We start from the raw sequence: 18,093 nt of genomic DNA, 5'->3' as shown, positions 1-18,093 counted from the left end.
AGACTCAGCTCCGCCTCTTCACTGGTCGATACTGCTTGTGTGTGTGTGTGTGTGTGGATTCACCTAATTGTGGTTGCAGGGGTCAGTCCATACCGCCTGGACCCCGCCTCTTCACTGGTTGCTACTGTGTGTATTGCGACCCCTGAATGGGTCACAATGTATATAATGTATATTACCTGTTCATATAATTCTATATTGCTTATATTTGCGATATTAGCTAAATCGTAAATATATTGCTTTATATTATTATTTGACTTAGTTATATTATTAGGTAGGATGTAGCATTTATATATTATTCAGTGCTCATAGTTCGAGTGTTAAGTAGCTGACAGCATTGTCTAACTACTGTATTATCGCTTTGCTCGTTACGTTGCCAGCTTCTGTGTTGCTGGGCAGCAGCAGTCCACGGAGAGTCACGTGATCAGGGGGGTGATCACACCCAGGGCCGGATTAAGAAGTCTCCGGGCCCTAGGCTATTCAGATTGGCGGGGCCCCTTTGAGTTACGGGTAAGTGAAGCGACCCCTTCCAGCTTGGGGGTGGGGGGGGGGGTCGGTGTGAGCCTGTTTAAGGTCTAATTAAATACATTCTGGCTATTTAGATTAAATTTAATAGGGAAAGTACATAAAGACAATCAAAACCATTTACCAACAGCCATTATAACTATCTTGTTAAAACATGCATTTTAAAGAGAATAAACTCAAGACAGCATAGTATTACTACATTAGGCTATTAAAGTAGTGACATCATGTACCTATTATATTCAGCATAACCACTACAACACTATTATTCCCTTTATAAATCACTGACCATTATTGTTATCATTGGATCGTGCATAAGACTATCAAATCATATAAACTCAAGAAAGTAAAGAATTGTTTATATTCACAGGCACTTCTTAAATAAACTTTTTTCTGGATTTCATATTGGCAAAATCATCAATTATATTCTGAAAATCAATATTTCTTGTTAGATCAGACTCAATGGTCAACAAGGCTAGGTTACACAATTTGTCTTGGCTCATTGTTGAACGGAGCTGGTTTTTCACTCTTTTCAAAACAGAAAATGAACGTTCTCCTTCACAGTTAGTAGCGGGAAAACACAGCTGTTCTGATGTAAACAAAGGCGTGTTGAGTGTTGCCATCTATGGTTAGGTTTATTTATTTTTATTTTATTTTATTTCATTATTTATTTTTGTTTTGATTAATTTTTAAAAATCAATTTTACTCTCCAAACACTTGAACTTTTTAGGTAGCGACCCCTTTGCACTTGCACCATGTGCGCAGTCTTGGATGAGCCCCTGAACCCCTTGGACCGCAGGGCCCCCAAATGCGCAGGGCCCTAGGCAAATGCCTAGTTTGCCTATGCGGTAATCCGGCCCTGATCACACCTCACCTGGAGTAGTCTGCCTGGCCTGTGCTTCCTGTTGTCTGTTGGACGTTGCTTCTAACAAGAGTTCCCACACCAACTACCTTGTGGGCCCTTGTTGGAAGATAGTCTCTGTCGCTTTCTTGTTGTTGGTTCTGTGTAACTCTGTTCACAGAACATAGTCTAGACAGTGATTTTCGACGTACTGAGGTTGTGTGGCGCATAGACACTCTGAGAAACTTGGGTCCTGAGCTTTAGCTTCTGACCTAATTTGTACTGGTATCTATGTATTGTCACAGTCGGGGATTTTCTAATGCTGAACTTAGATTCAGTAGTTTTAGTTTAAGTTTAATATGTTTATTATGCACCCCATACCCATCCTGTGGGTGGTAGTCAAAAGATTACAGAGGTACATAATTGGTCCAGGGACTGGACTCCAAAGTTTTGATAGCTGAGCAAGTTAGAGGTAATGAACTCACAATTTACAAAGGTAATGAACTCACAACTTACAAAGGTAATGAACTCACAATTTACAAAGGTAATGAACTCCAGGTAGGTCTGGTCACAATCATGACAAATTACAAAGGTATTTACAGATTACAGAGGTACGTAATGGGTCCAGGGACTGGGCCCCCAAAGTTTTGATAGCTGAACTAGGTACAAAGGCAATGAGCTCACAAGTTACAAAGGTAATGAATTCTGTAGAATGGTTACTTACGTTTATATATGGCTACAATCATGAACAAATTATAGAGTAATGAGCAATTCACACTTCCACACCCGGTCACAACTGTAATGAGTTATTGGTGCAAATATTGATTGTTGAGTCACACACACACACACACACACACACACTTTAGTTTAATATCTTTATTATGCACCCCATACCCATCCTGTGGGCGGTAGTCAAAAGATTACAAAGGTACATAATGGGTCCAGTGACTGGACCCAAAAGTTATGATAGCTGAACTAGTTACAAAGGTAATGAACTCCAGGTAGATCTGGTCACAATCATGGCAAGTTACAGAGGTAATGAATCAGCTTCACTCCTATACATGGTTACAGTCATGAGCAAATTACAAAGTAATGAACCACTGATACGTCCACACCTGGTCACAATTATAATGAGTTATAAATACAAATATTAAGTGGATCATACACTCACACTAGCGCGCGCGCGCACATACACACACGAGGGCGCACGCACGGACACCCACAGACGCACACACACACACACACACACACGGGGCCAGGAGCTGAGTCTCGACCCCTGCAACCACAATTAGGTAAGTACACACACACACACACACACACACACACACACACTGGGCAACTCCCTGAGGTATGGAAGATGGTAAATGTAGTCCCAATTTTTAAAAAGGGAGACAGACATGAGGCACTAAACTACAGACCTGTATCACTAACGTGTATAGTATTCAAGGTCATGGAGAAGATCATCAGGAGGAGAGTGGTGGAGCATCTGGAAAGAAACAAGTGTATAATTGACAACCAGCATGGTTTCAGGGAAGGAAAATCCTGTGTCACAAACCTACTAGAGTTTTATGACAAGGTGACAGAAGTAAGACAAGAGAGAGAGGGGTGGATCGACTGCATTTTTTTGGACTGCAAAAAGGCCTTAGACACAGTTCCTCACAAGAGGTTACTGAAAAAGCTAGATCAGGCACACATAACAGGAAAGGCACTGCAATGGATCAGAGAATACCTGACAGGGAGGCAACAACGAGTCATGGTACGTGACGAGGTGTCAGAGTGGGCGCTTGTGACAAGCGGGGTTCCACAGGGGTCAGTCCTAGGACCTGTGCTGTTCTTGGTATATGTGAACGACATAACGGAAGGGATAGACTCAGAAGTGTCCTTGTTTGCAGATGATGTGAAGTTAATGAGAAGAATCAAATCGGATGAGGATCAGGCAGGACTACAAAGAGACCTGGACAGGCTACAAGCCTGGTCCAGCAACTGGCTCCTTGAGTTTAACCCTGCCAAATGCAAAGTCATGAAGATTGGGGAAGGGCAAAGAAGACCGCAGACACAATATAGTTTAGATGGCCAAAGACTGCAAACCTCACTCAAGGAAAAAGATCTGGGGGTGAGTATAATACCGAGCATATCTCCTGAGGCGCACATAAATCAGATAACTGCTGCAGCATACGGGCGCCTGGCAAACCTACGGATAGCGTTCCGATACCTCAGTAAGGAGTCGTTCAAGACACTGTATACCATTTATGTCAGGCCCATACTGGAGTATGCAGCACCAGTTTGGAATCCACACCTAGTCAAGCACGTCAAGAAATTAGAGAAAGTGCAAAGGTTTGCAACAAGACTAGTCCCAGAGCTACAGGGATTGTCCTACGAAGAAAGGTTGAGGGAAATCGGCCTGACGACACTGGAGGCCAGGAGGGTTAGGGGAGACATGATAACGACATATAAAATACTGCGCGGAATAGACAAGGTGGACAAAGACAGGATGTTCCAGAGATGGGACACAGACACAAGAAGTCACAATTGGAAGTTGAAGACTCAGATGAATCAAAGGGATGTTAGGAAGTATTTCTTCAGTCATAGAGTAGTCAAGTCGTGGAATAGTCTAGAAAGTGAAGTAGTGGAGGCAGGAACCATACATAGTTTTAAGGCGAGGTATGATAAAGCTCATGGAGCAGGGAGAGAGAGGACCTAGTGGCGATCGGTGAAGAGGCGGGGCCAGGAGCTATGAATCGACCCCTGCAACCACAAATAGGTGAGTACAAATAGGTGAGTACACACCAACACCCACACACACACCCTCACACACACCCGCACACACACACCCACACCCACACCCACACACACACACACACACACATGCACACATGTGGTAATGCTTTATTTACAGCTAGCAAAGTCAGGGTATTTCTCCAGAATGGTCTGTAATATACCACTGTGGATAAAATACTTTGCCATTTCTTGAACATTTCTGAGTGAGTTGTTTCTAAATTCATTAATTTTATCGCACTCCAGTACATAATGACGCAATGTGTGACAATAGTCCATCTGGCAAAGTTTACATTTCGTTTGGTCTACATCTGGTGGTGGTGATTTAACCTGCCAAAGATACTTGTAACCCAGCCGGAGCCGGGCAGTAGTAACATCCAAGAGTCTGCTTATCTTGTTGGATGCACCCTAGACATGTGGCTCCTCCTGCATGATGGAATGATAGAAGGACTGACTTGTGTCAATCTCCCTAAGTCTTAAGTCAATAAAGTTCATTTGAAGTTCTTTTTGTATTATTGTTCTCAAACTGCTAACTGACAACCCAAGATTGTAATCTACTCCCTCTTTGAAAGCATACAGCTTAGCCAATTTATCAGTTCTATCATGCACCTGAAGACCAATGTGAGATGGAATCCACAGCATGTGCACTCTGACTCCACGACGCATTTTAATGACAGTCCATTGTTATACACAGCCCACAGAAACAAGCAACATTGTTATACACAGCCCACAGAAACATTAACACAAACAGAACTTCAGATCTGCTACATTCGAATGTTCTACTTATTTATGTATGAGATTTAATTGTCGTATTGATCGGTTAAAAAAAAAACAAGAAAACTGTTGAATGTAGATCAATGATTAAACAATATATAAGGGTCAAACTGCATGAACACTAGTGCTGATTGTAATCAAACAATATGTATCCACAATTTATGGAGGAATGAGAGAGAGAGAGAGAGAGAGAGAGACTCCACTGATTTAGTAGTATGGGAGTTTTGTGACTTTTGTGGAGGATCTGCAGATGGTCCCTACTTAGTGTCGTTATATTATCTCATTGTTCCTGATTCTGTGTCACTGTTGCTTGTAATATTGTTGTTCGGCTTATCAGTCGTTTTATTGTTCAAGCAAGCTGTTCTGATTGCCAGGTTGGTCAAGAAGTTAGTTTGTGAAGACTTTTAGTCAGTCACTGGTTAAGTTTAGCCGAGTCTTGAGACATAGCGAACTACTTAGAGCACTTTACACATATACACACAAACTTACTTGTATATATTATATTATTAAATGCGAACAATGTACCACACGGTATTTAAAAGCCATAAAGATGTGATATGTGCCTTCAGCACAATACTACTGTACACGAGAGAAGTGATTAACTTGATTATTCTGATTACTTTAATGTACTTTGATAATATACGCCTAGACAACTTAATTGTTATTGATAAATTTATTAAATTTTAATTTCTTTAGTTAGTAGCCTACCAGTTGTAATCTTGAAGCACTATTGAATCTTACTAAATTCTAATGGATAATTGGACCAGGATACTGACTACTTGTTATAAAAACCCAGTAAGAGGCTGGATGCTAGAAGGGCAGTCCTTTCTAGTATTCACTCGAGATCTCTATCATTATTAGAAATCGCATTATTTGTAACTGTTGTGATAGAAACACAGGCCTTATCTCTAGGCTTTATTGAACATAGAATCTTCATAGTACTTCTGCAACAACAAAATATAATGACTAGTACATCTAATAATGGCTTCTACAGGGATGGTGATGTCTTGCATATGTCAAGAGAAAAGTTATAACTACAGGCCATATATTTAAACTCACCATGTAATCTGCATCGCTGATAAATGTATAAAGTATGAGAGAATCACACACCATGTGTTGGTGCCCATGACCACACCAAACTGTTGTTGTTGTTAAGGGCCCCTAGAGGTGGTGCAGTATTATCCTGCTGCTGCTCCTCACAGGACCAGTATCACTACAATCTCCCCCTTCTAAAATATCAGAGACAGTAATCTCCCAAACTGTTAGGTGGGCGACGTACACGTCCCGACCTTCGTAGCCCTTGAGCCTCTTCACCAGGTTCGATATTTTCCAGCGGGGTTTGATTAACTGCTGGAGCAGAATCCTCTATTTCCATAGGGGTAGTCTCAAGGGGCTTTCCAGGAGAAAACGAAGCATCTTTCACATCTATTGGTGTATCTTGAGATTCCACACTAATAGGGATTTCAACTGGGGCTAAATGTCTTGTAGATACTGTAGTCTCTTCACCATTTTGGTAGCGAATGTGGGCGTAATGTGGATTAGCTTGCAGGAGCTCTACCTCTTCCACTAAAGGATCCGTCTTGTTCATCCTACGGTGACTCTTCAGGAGAACGGGTCCAGGATGACATAACCAAGTGGGCACGGAGGCTCCCGTAGAGGAACGACGTGAATAGTTGAGGAGTCTTTCATGAGGGGTTGCATTAGTAGCTGTGCACAGCAGTGATCTAATAGAGTGAAGAGCATCCGGTAGGACAGTTTGCCAGTGTTGAACAGGTAGATTGCGCGACTTTAATGTCATTGTAACTGCCTTCCATATAGTACCATTGAACCGCTCCACTTGACCATTGCCTTGAGGGTTGTAGCTTGTTGTTCTGCTGCAGGCAATACCTTTGCTAGCCAAAAACTCCTGAAGTTCGTTACTCATGAACGAGGATCCCCTGTCTGAATGGATATAAGCTGGCATACCAAAAATAGAGAACAACTGTGAAAGACAACTAATAACAGTTGAAGCAGCCATATTTGCACAGGGGAATACAAAGGGAAACCTTGAATATTCATCTACTATGTTAAGGAAATACCTATTCTGATTTGTGCTTGGTAGAGGTCCTTTGAAATCTATATTCAATCTTTCGAAAGGCTGGGTGGATTTTATGAGATGAGTCTTCTCTGGCTGATGAAAGTTTGGCTTGCACTCTGCACATACTCTGCATGCTCTGATCACTTGTCGCACATCTTCCACTGAGTAGGGCATGTTCTTTGATTTGACAAAATGGTACAGGCGTGTAACTCCTGGGTGACACAAAGCCTTGTGGAGAGATGAGAGTGATTGCAAATCATGACATGCTGCTCCACAGTGGGACCTAGAGAATGCATCAGGTGAGATGTTCTCTTGACCCGGTCGGTACAGAATATCAAAGTCATAACATGATAGTTCCATCCTCCAGCGTAATATCTTGTCATTCTTTATCCTACTTTTGTGCCTCTTGTCGAACATATACATCACGGACCGTTGGTCAGTCCTTATGGTGAAATGTCTACCAGTTAAATAATGCCTCCAGTGGCGAACTGCTTCTATGATGGCCTGGGCTTCCTTTTCTACAGCAGCATAACATTTCTCTGATCCTTGAAAAGTTCTCGAAAAGAAGGCTACTGGTCGTCCTGCCTGAGATAAGACTGCAGCAATGGCAATGTCAGATGCATCCGTTTCCACTTCGAATGGTAGGGACTCATCAATGGCTTGAACTACTGAGTTTTCAATGTCCTGTTTGAGCGTATGGAAAGCGGCTTCTGCTTCCTTTGTCACAGGAAATGTGGTAGCACTCAATGGGCGGACTTTACTTGAATAGTTGTAGATCCATTGTGAGTAATAAGCAAAGAGACCAAGAGTTCTTCGGAGTGACTTTTTGTCTTGAGGCATTGGAAGTTCCCGTAGAGGTCGTAGTCGTTCAGGGTCTGGGAATATTGAACCTCCTTCCACTACATAACCAAGGATGCTAAGCCTTTTAGTTGAAAAAGTGCACTTTTCCTCATTGTAACTGATATTTTTCTTCTTGGCGGCTTCCAAAAACTTATCAAGGTTTGCATCATGTTCCTCCTGGGTCTTGCCACAAATGGTAACATTATCTAAATACGCGTAAGTTCCCATGAGTTGCTCTTCCTGAATGAGTGAATCCATAATTCGTTGGAAGCAGGCTACCCCATTGGTGACTCCAAAAGGGACTCTGGTAAACTGATACAGGCCATCACTAGCCTGAAACGCTGTGTATGGTTTATCTTCATTCCTTATAGGGACTTGATGATAGGCACTCTGCAGATCAATTGTGCTAAACACGTAGTACTGAGCAATTTTGTTCACTGTATCGTCAATTCGAGGTAGAGGGTACCCATCAAGAAGTGTAAATTTGTTGATTGTCTCAGAGTAATCGATAGCCAGTCTCCGTTTCCTATAACCATCTTTAACAACAACAACCTGTGCACGCCAAGGAGAATCACTCGGTTCTATAATACCCTCCTTCAGCAGCCTCTGAGTTTCTTTCTCAATGAACATCCGATCCTCATAAGAATAGCGGCGTGACTTAGCTGATATAGGATGGCAATCCGCGGTAAGATTTGCAAACAGCTTTGGTGGGTCTACCCTTAAAGTGCTAAGTCCACAGACAACAAGAGGAGGCAGTTCACCTCCATATGTTAAGGTGACACTACCATGCAGCTTCTGAAAGTCCTGACCAAGGATAACATCAGAGCACAGTTGTGGCAGAATAGCTAAATGTACATCTTGATAATCCTTTCCATTAACTCTGAGATTTACCTTACAAAACCCTAAGGTCTGAATAGAGAGAGATGTTGATGCCATGGAAACGGTACCTGATGAGTGATGTAGAGTCAAGGAGAGCCGTTTAACTAAGTCAAGGTTGATGAAACTCTCTGAGCTGCCACTATCAATAAGACCATCTACTTCTGTTCCTTTGATGAATACTTTCACAACTGCCTTTGACAGTGAATTTGGAGTAGCCGCAGAAGTCACTGTTGCTAGAGTCGCATGATCACTGGAATGTGTGGAGGCACTAGCTCTTGTTGATGTATTAGCACGACATACTTTCGCAAAGTGACCTTTCTTGTGGCATTTATGGCACATTGCTTCACGAGCAGGACACTTTGGACGTGGATGTCTTGAAAAACCACAAAAGAAACACACCGTACCTGCTGCTGCTGTCACTGAGGCAGGTTCCACAGTAACTTCATTGCAAGAGTCTTGGTCAGGAATTGCAGCACTTACCACTCGAGAAGGCTGAGTGGTACTGTATACTTCAGAATTCTTCTGGGCTGAATCTAGAGCTCTTGCCTGGTCAAAGGCAGCGGCTAAGTCGAGAGTTTTATTCTCCAATAAACGCTGCCTTATTATTGGTGATTGCAGGCCACTGATAAAAGCATCCCTGATGGACTCTTCACAATACTGAGCAGCTGTCACTGCTTGGAAGTGACAGTCCTTACCTAAGATTTTCAGTGCTTGAAAGTATTCCTCTAAGGACTCATCAATCTGCTGGCGGCGAGTTGCAAGGCGATAGCGTGCAAAGATTTCATTTGTAGGTTTAATATACTGAGACTTGAGGGTTTTGATAGCATCTTCGTAGGTATTACACTCAGAAATAGCCTCATATATCTTAGGTGACACAAAATTGATGAGCAGACTTAGTTTATCTAGATCTTCTTTAGGAAGGGCTCCCAAAAAGTTTTCGAAAGTCTTAAACCAGTGCTTCCATTCCTGAGCAGCCGTTGATAAGCTGGGGTCACAGTCTAGCCTCTCAGGTTTCAGTAAACGCTCCATGTTGTGATGTAGTCTAGCGCAGGATCACCACCAGGTAGCCCAGGATTCTATGTTCAATAAATTGTTGTGATAGAAACACAGGCCTTATCTCTAGGCTTTATTGAACATAGAATCTTCATAGTACTTCTGCAACAACAAAATATAATGACTAGTACATCTAATAATGGCTTCTACAGGGATGGTGATGTCTTGCATATGTCAAGAGAAAAGTTATAACTACAGGCCATATATTTAAACTCACCATGTAATCTGCATCGCTGATAAATGTATAAAGTATGAGAGAATCACACACCATGTGTTGGTGCCCATGACCACACCAAACTGTTGTTGTTGTTAAGGGCCCCTAGAGGTGGTGCAGTATTATCCTGCTGCTGCTCCTCACAGGACCAGTATCACTACAGTTTTGCAAATCTTTGCACTTTCTCTAGCTTCCTTACATGCTTGGCTAGGTGTGGGTTCCAAACTGGTGCTGCATACTCCAATATGAGCCTGACGCACACATTGTGCAGGGTCCTGAACAAGTCCTTATTAAGATGTTGGAATGCTGTTCTTAGGTTTGCTAGGCACCCATATGCTGCAGCAATTATTTAGTTGATGTGCACCTCCGGAGATGTGCCTGGTATTATACTCACCCCAAGATCCTTTTCCTTGAGTGAGGTTTGAAGTGCTGTGTACTCCAGCATGAGCCAGACGTACACAGTGTATAAAGTTTTGAACGATTCCTTACTGAGGTACCGGAACGTTATTATCAGGTTTGCCAGGCGCCCATATGCTGCAACAGTTATCTGGTTAATGTGTGCTTCTGGCAATGTACTTGGTATTATACTCACTCCTAGATCTTTCTCCTTGAGTGAGGTTTGCAGTCTTTGGCCTCCTAGCCTATACTCTGTCTTTGGTCTTCTTTGCCCTTCTCTGATCTTCATGACTGCATTTGGCAGGGCTAAATTCTAGGAACCAGTTGCTGGACCACGCATCCAGCCTGTCCAGGTCTCTTTGTAGACCTGTCTGGTCTGCATCTGATTTAATTCTCATCATTAACTTCACATCATCTGCAAACAGGGACACTTCTGAGTCTATCCCCTCCGTCATGTCATTCACATGTACCAAGAACAGCACTGGTCCCAGGACTGATCCCTGTGGGACCTTGCTCATCACAGGCACCCACTGTGATACCTCATCATGGACCATGACTCGCTGTTGCCTCCCTGTTAGGTATTCTCTGATCCATTGCAGTGCCCTTCCTGTTATATGTGCCTGATCCTCTAGCTTCTGTACTAATCTCCTGTGAGGAACTTTGTCGAAGGCCTTCTTGCAGTCCAATTATTATTATTATAATCAAGGGGGAAGCGCTAAACCCGGAGGATTATACAGCGCCTGGGGGGGGGGATGTGGAAGGCATTCAGGCTTAATTCGGGGAACTGGAGCACAGATCCAATTCCCTAAATCAAGAGCCCCTCACCAACATCAAGGAACCTTCCTTGAGGGGTCTTGCAGTCCAAGAAAATGCAATCAACCCATGCTCTCTTTCTCTCCTCAATGTGTACTCCTCTCATCTTACCAGATTCACTTTCTCCTAGTCTCATGGGTCCTGTTGCCTATTCTTAAAACTATTTCTTCATCAAGGTCATGTCACTTCCCAACCACCTTGAGACTAAAGAAATACTACCTGACACCTCAGCTGCATCTACTCTCATTGCCACCTCCCTAGTTAAGAACGATAATAAATTTGCTGAGTTAGGCATAAGAATTAACAAATGGGCATCAACACTGAAGTGTTTGCAATCTAAATGCTGCTAAAGTTAACCTATGACACTAAGCTTGACTCTATCATCATTACTGATTCTGTCATCATTGAAGACTCTTGACTCATATAATGACTCCAACATGCTCATTGGAGAAGCCAGGTATAGATACTCAAAAATCAGGGACAAAGGAATTAATGTACAATTGCTATGGATCCCATCACACATTGGATTACTCCTTCATGATAAAGTTGATATGTTAGCCAAGAAGAGTACCCAGAAGAAGAATGTAGAATATAACTTTGGTATATCTGTGTCTAGTAATAGGAATAATATTAGGGGAGAAGTAAATAACGAAAATGATTGTTATAGGAATGCAGTTAGAAGCCTGAGTAGATCTATAACCCACTATGATAACATGAATGTAGATAAGTACATGTATATTTATGGAGCAACGTGTAATGTGAACAGACTGGTGATGTTGTAGTGGCCAGGCTTAGGCTTGGTTACAGATACACTTCTGGCAGTTTGGGAGACACACAGATGATGATCAAACTAAATGCAAATTATGTGATCAGGCATATGGTCACTGTCTTGAACACTATGTGCTTAATTGTACACTTATTGAGGAATACAGAGACGGACAGTATAATAACCTATGTGACATGTCAAGATTTCTTATTAATGAAAATAAGATACCAGATATACCAAGCAAATTTCCTAAACTTGCTTGTAACAGATACCTGGAGTTTACCTGGAGAGAGTTTCGGGGGTCAATGCCCCCGCGGCCCGGTCTGTGACCAGGCCTCCTGGTGGATCAGCGCCTGATCAACCAGGCTGTTGCTGCTGGCTGCACGCAAACCAACGTACGAGCCACAGCCCGGCTGATCAGGAACTGACTTTAGGTGCTTGTCCAGTGCCAGCTTGAAGACTGCCAGGGGTCTGTTGGTAATCCCCCTTATGTGTACTGGGAGGCAGTTGAACAGTCTCGGGCCCCTGACACTTATTGTATGGTCTCTTAACGTGCTAGTGACACCCCTGCTTTTCATTGGGGGGATGGTGCATCGTCTGCCAAGTCTTTTGCTTTCGTAGTGAGTGATTTTCGTGTGCAAGTTCGGTACTAGTCCCTCTAGGATTTTCCAGGTGTATATAATCATGTATCTCTCCCTCCTGCGTTCCAGGGAATACAGGTTTAGAAACCTCAAGCGCTCCCAGTAATTGAGGTGTTTTATCTCCGTTATGCGCGCCGTGAAAGTTCTCTGTACATTTTCTAGGTCGGCAATTTCACCTGCCTTGAAAGGTGCTGTTAGAGTGCAGCAATATTCCAGCCTAGATAGAACAAGTGACCTGAAGAGTGTCATCATGGGCTTGGCCTCCCTAGTTTTGAAGGTTCTCATTATCCATCCTGTCATTTTTCTAGCAGATGCGATTGATACAATGTTATGGTCCTTGAAGGTGAGATCCTCCGACATAATCACTCCCAGGTCTTTGACGTTGGTGTTTCGCTCTATTTTGTGGCCAGAATTTGTTTTGTACTCTGATGAAGATTTAATTTCCTCATGTTTACCATATCTGAGTAATTGAAATTTCTCATCGTTGAACTTCATATTGTTTTCTGCAGCCCACTGAAAGATTTGGTTGATGTCCGCCTGGAGCCTTGCAGTGTCTGCAATGGAAGACACTGTCATGCAGATTCGGGTGTCATCTGCAAAGGAAGACACAGTGCTGTGGCTGACATCCTTGTCTATGTCGGATATGAGGATGAGGAACAAGATGGGAGCTAGTACTGTGCCTTGTGGAACAGAGCTTTTCACCGTAGCTGCCTCGGACTTTACTCTGTTGACGACTACTCTCTGTGTTCTGTTAGTGAGGAAATTATAGATCCATCGACCGACTTTTGATGTTATTCCTTTAGCGCGCATTTTGTGCGCTATTACGCCATGGTCACACTTGTCGAAGGCTTTTGCAAAGTCTGTATATATTACATCTGCATTCTTTTTGTCTTCTAGTGCATTTAGGACCTTGTCGTAGTGATCCAGTAGTTGAGACAGACAGGAGCGACCTGTTCTAAACCCATGTTGCCCTGGGTTGTGTAACTGATGGGTTTCTAGATGGGTGGTGATCTTGCTTCTTAGGACCCTTTCAAAGATTTTTATGATATGGGATGTTAGTGCTATTGGTCTGTAGTCCTTTGCTGTTGCTTTACTGCCCCCTTTGTGGAGTGGGGCTATGTCTGTTGTTTTTAGTAACTGAGGGACGACCCCCGTGTCCATGCTCCCTCTCCATAGGATGGAAAAGGCTCGTGATAGGGGCTTCTTGCAGTTCTTGATGAACACAGAGTTCCATGAGTCTGGCCCTGGGGCAGAGTGCATGGGCATGTCATTTATCGCCTGTTCGAAGTCATTTGGCGTCAGGATAACATCGGATAGGCTTGTGTTAATCAAATTTTGTGGCTCTCTCATAAAAAATTCATTTTGATCTTCGACTCTCAGTCTGGTTAGCGGCTTGCTAAAAACTGAGTCATATTGGGACTTGAGTAGCTCACTCATTTCCTTGCTGTCATCTGTGTAGGACCCATCTTGTTTAAGTAGGGGCCCAATACTGGGCGTTGTTCTCGATTTTGATTTGGCATAGGAGAAGAAATACTTTGGGTTTCTTTCGATTTCATTTATAGCTTTTAGTTCTTCCCGCGATTCCTGACTCCTAAAGGATTCTTTTAGCTTAAGTTCGATGCTTGCAATTTCTCTGACCAGTGTCTCCCTGCGCATTTCAGATATATTGACCTCTTTTAGCTGCTCTCTTATTCTTTTCCGTCGCCTGTAAAGGGAACGCCTGTCTCTTTCTATTTTACATCTACTCCTCCTTTTTCTTAGAGGAATAAGCCTTGTGCATACATCGAGTGCCACCGAGTTAATCTGTTCTAGGCATAAGTTTGGGTCTGTGTTGCTTAGTATATCTTCCCAGCTTATATCGGTTAGGACTTGGTTTACTTGGTCCCACTTTGTTTTTGTTATTGAAGTTGAATTTGGTGAATGCTCCCTCGTGACTAGTCTCATTTTGTCGGTCTGGGGCTCCTCGCATACATGTCTGAACCTCAATTATGTTGTGATCTGAGTATATTTTTTTGATATGGTGACATTTCTTATCATATTATCATTGTTAGTGAATATGAGGTCTAGTGTATTCTCCAGTCTAGTAGGCTCTATTATTTGCTGGTTTAAATTGAATTTTGTGCAGAGATTTAAAAGCTCGTGTGAGTGTGAGTTTTCATCAGAGCTGCCTCCTGGTGTTATTACTGCAACAATATTATTTGCTATATTCCTCCATTTTAGGTGCCTTAAGTTGAAATCCCCCAGGAGCAAGATGTTGGGTGCAGGAGCTGGAAGATTTTCCAGACAGTGGTCAATTTTTAACAGCTGTTCCTGGAATTGCTGGGATGTTGCATCCGGAGGCTTGTAGACTACCACAATGACTAGGTTTTGGTTCTCGACCTTTACTGCTAAAACTTCCACTACTTCCACTTCCACTAAGTGAACTGTAGATATGTACAGCGCTGTATAGCCCTTGTGGCTTAGCGCTTCTTTTGATTATAATAATAATAATAATAATAATAATGTAGATATGTAGATATAAACCCATAGGTATGCCTGTTAACCCTTTTGGGGCCTAGTTCCTAGGCCTTTTGTATATCAGTATGCTCTTGTGCTACCGTCCACAGGATGGATATGGGGTGCACAATAAACTAGCCTCAGGTAGTAGGTTGGTAGACAGCAACCACCCAGGGAAGTACTACTGTCCTGCCAGATGACTGTGAAACAGAAACCTGTAACTGTTTTGCATGATGGTAGGATTGCTGTTTTCTTTTTCTGTCTCATAAACATGCTAGATAACAGGGATATCTTGCTACTCCTACTTACACTTAGGTCACACTTCACAGACACGCACATGCATATATATATACATACATCTAGGTTTTTCTCCTTTTTCTAAATAGCTTTGGTTCTTTATTTCTTCTATTGTCCATGGGGAAGTGGAAAAGAATCTTTCCTCCGTAAGCCATGCGTGTCGTATGAGGTGACTAAAATGCCGGGAGCAATGGGCTAGTAACCCCTTCTCCTGTAGATATTTACTAAAAAAGAGAAGAAGAAAAACTTTATAAAACTGGCATGCTTAAATGTGCGTGGATGTAGTGCGGATGACAAGAAACAGATGATTGCTGATGTTATGAATGAAAAGTTGGATGTCCTGGCCCTAAGCGAAACAAAGCTGAAGGGGGTAGGGGAGTTTCAGTAGGGGGAAATAAATGGGATTAAATCTGGAGTATCTGAGAGAGTTAGAGCAAAGGAAGGGGTAGCAGTAATGTTGAATGATCAGTTATGGAAGGAGAAAAGAGAATATGAATGTGTAAATTCAAGAATTATGTGGATTAAAGTAAAGGTTGGATGCGAGAAGTGGGTCATAATAAGCGTGTATGCACCTGGAGAAGAGAGGAATGCAGAGGAGAGAGATTTTGGGAGATGTTAAGTGAATGTATAGGAGCCTTTGAACCAAGTGAGAGAGTAATTGTGGTAGGGGTCCTGAATGCTAAAGTAGGAGAAACTTTTAGAGAGGGTGTGGTAGGTAAGTTTGGGGTGCCAGGTGTAAATGATAATGGGAGCCCTTTGATTGAACTTTGTATAGAAAGGGGTTTAGTTATAGGTAATACATATTTTAAGAAAAAGAGGATAAATAAGTATACAAGATATGATGTAGGGCGAAATGACAGTAGTTTGTTGGATTATGTATTGGTAGATAAAAGACTGTTGAGTAGACTTCAGGATGTACATGTTTATAGAGGGGCCACAAATATATCAGATCACTTTCTAGTTGTAGCTACACTGAGAGTAAAAGGTAGATGGGATACAAGGAGAATAGAAGTATCAGGAAAGAGAGAGGTGAAGGTTTATAAACTAAAAGAGGAGGTAGTTAGGGTAAGATATAAACAGCTATTGGAGGATAGATGGGCTAATGAGAGCATAGGCAATGGGGTCGAAGAGGTATGGGGTAGGTTTAAAAATGTAGTGTTAGAGTGTTCAGCAGAAGTTTATGGTTACAAGAAAGTGGGTGCGGGAGGAAAGAGGAGCGATTGGTGGAATGATGATGTAAAGAGAGTAGTAAGGGAGAAAAAATTAGCATATGAGAAGTTTTTACAAAGTAGAAGTGATGCAAGGAGGGAAGAGTATATGGAGAAAAAGAGAGAGGTTAAGAGAGTGGTGAAACAATGTAAAAAGAGAGCAAATGAGAGAGTGGGTGAGATGTTATCAACAAATTTTGTTGAAAATAAGAAAAAGTTTTGGAGTGAGATTAACAAGTTAAGAAAGCCTAGAGAACAAATGGATTTGTCAGTTAAAAATAGGAGAGGAGAGTTATTAAATGGAGAGTTAGAGGTATTGGGAAGATGGAGGGAATATTTTGAGGAATTGTTGATGAAGATAGGGAAGCTGTGATTTCGTGTATAGGACAAGGAGGAATAACATCTTGTAGGAGTGAGGAAGAGCCAGTTGTGAGTGTGGGGGAAGTTCGTGAGGCAGTAGGTAAAATGAAAGGGGGTAAGGCAGCCGGGATTGATGGGATAAAGATAGAAATGTTAAAAGCAGGTGGGGATATAGTTTTGGAGTGGTTGGTGCAATTATTTAATAAATGTATGAAGAGGGTAAGGTACCTAGGGATTGGCAGAGAGCATGCATAGTTCCTTTGTATAAAGGCAAAGGGGATAAAAGAGAGTGCAAAAATTATAGGGGGATAAGTCTGTTGAGTATACCTGGTAAAGTGTATGGTAGAGTTATTATTGAAAGAATTAAGAGTAAGACGGAGAATAGGATAGCAGATGAACAAGGAGGCTTTAGGAAAGGTAGGGGGTGTGTGGACCAGGTGTTTACAGTGAAACATATAAGTGAACAGTATTTAGATAAGGCTAAAGAGGTCTTTGTGGCATTTATGGATTTGGAAAAGGCGTATGACAGGGTGGATAGGGGGGCAATGTGGCAGATGTTGCAAGTGTATGGTGTAGGAGGTAGGTTACTGAAAGCAGTGAAGAGTTTTTACGAGGATAGTGAGGCTCAAGTTAGAGTATGTAGGAAAGAGGGAAATTTTTTCCCAGTAAAAGTAGGCCTTAGACAAGGATGTGTGATGTCACCGTGGTTGTTTAATATATTTATAGATGGGGTTGTAAGAGAAGTAAATGCGAGGGTCTTGGCAAGAGGCGTGGAGTTAAAAGATAAAGAATCACACACAAAGTGGGAGTTGTCACAGCTGCTCTTTGCTGATGACACTGTGCTCTTGGGAGATTCTGAAGAGAAGTTGCAGAGATTGGTGGATGAATTTGGTAGGGTGTGCAAAAGAAGAAAATTAAAGGTGAATACAGGAAAGAGTAAGGTTATGAGGATAACAAAAAGATTAGGTGATGAAAGATTGAATATCAGATTGGAGGGAGAGAGTATGGAGGAGGTGAATGTATTCAGATATTTGGGAGTGGACGTGTCAGCGGATGGGTCTATGAAAGATGAGGTGAATCATAGAATTGATGAGGGGAAAAGAGTGAGTGGTGCACTTAGGAGTCTGTGGAGACAAAGAACTTT

This window comes from Cherax quadricarinatus, chromosome 46 (assembly GCF_038502225.1).
Source record: "Cherax quadricarinatus isolate ZL_2023a chromosome 46, ASM3850222v1, whole genome shotgun sequence".
Taxonomy (NCBI): Eukaryota; Metazoa; Arthropoda; class Malacostraca; order Decapoda; family Parastacidae; genus Cherax; species Cherax quadricarinatus.
Note: the sequence above shows the minus strand (reverse complement) of the source record.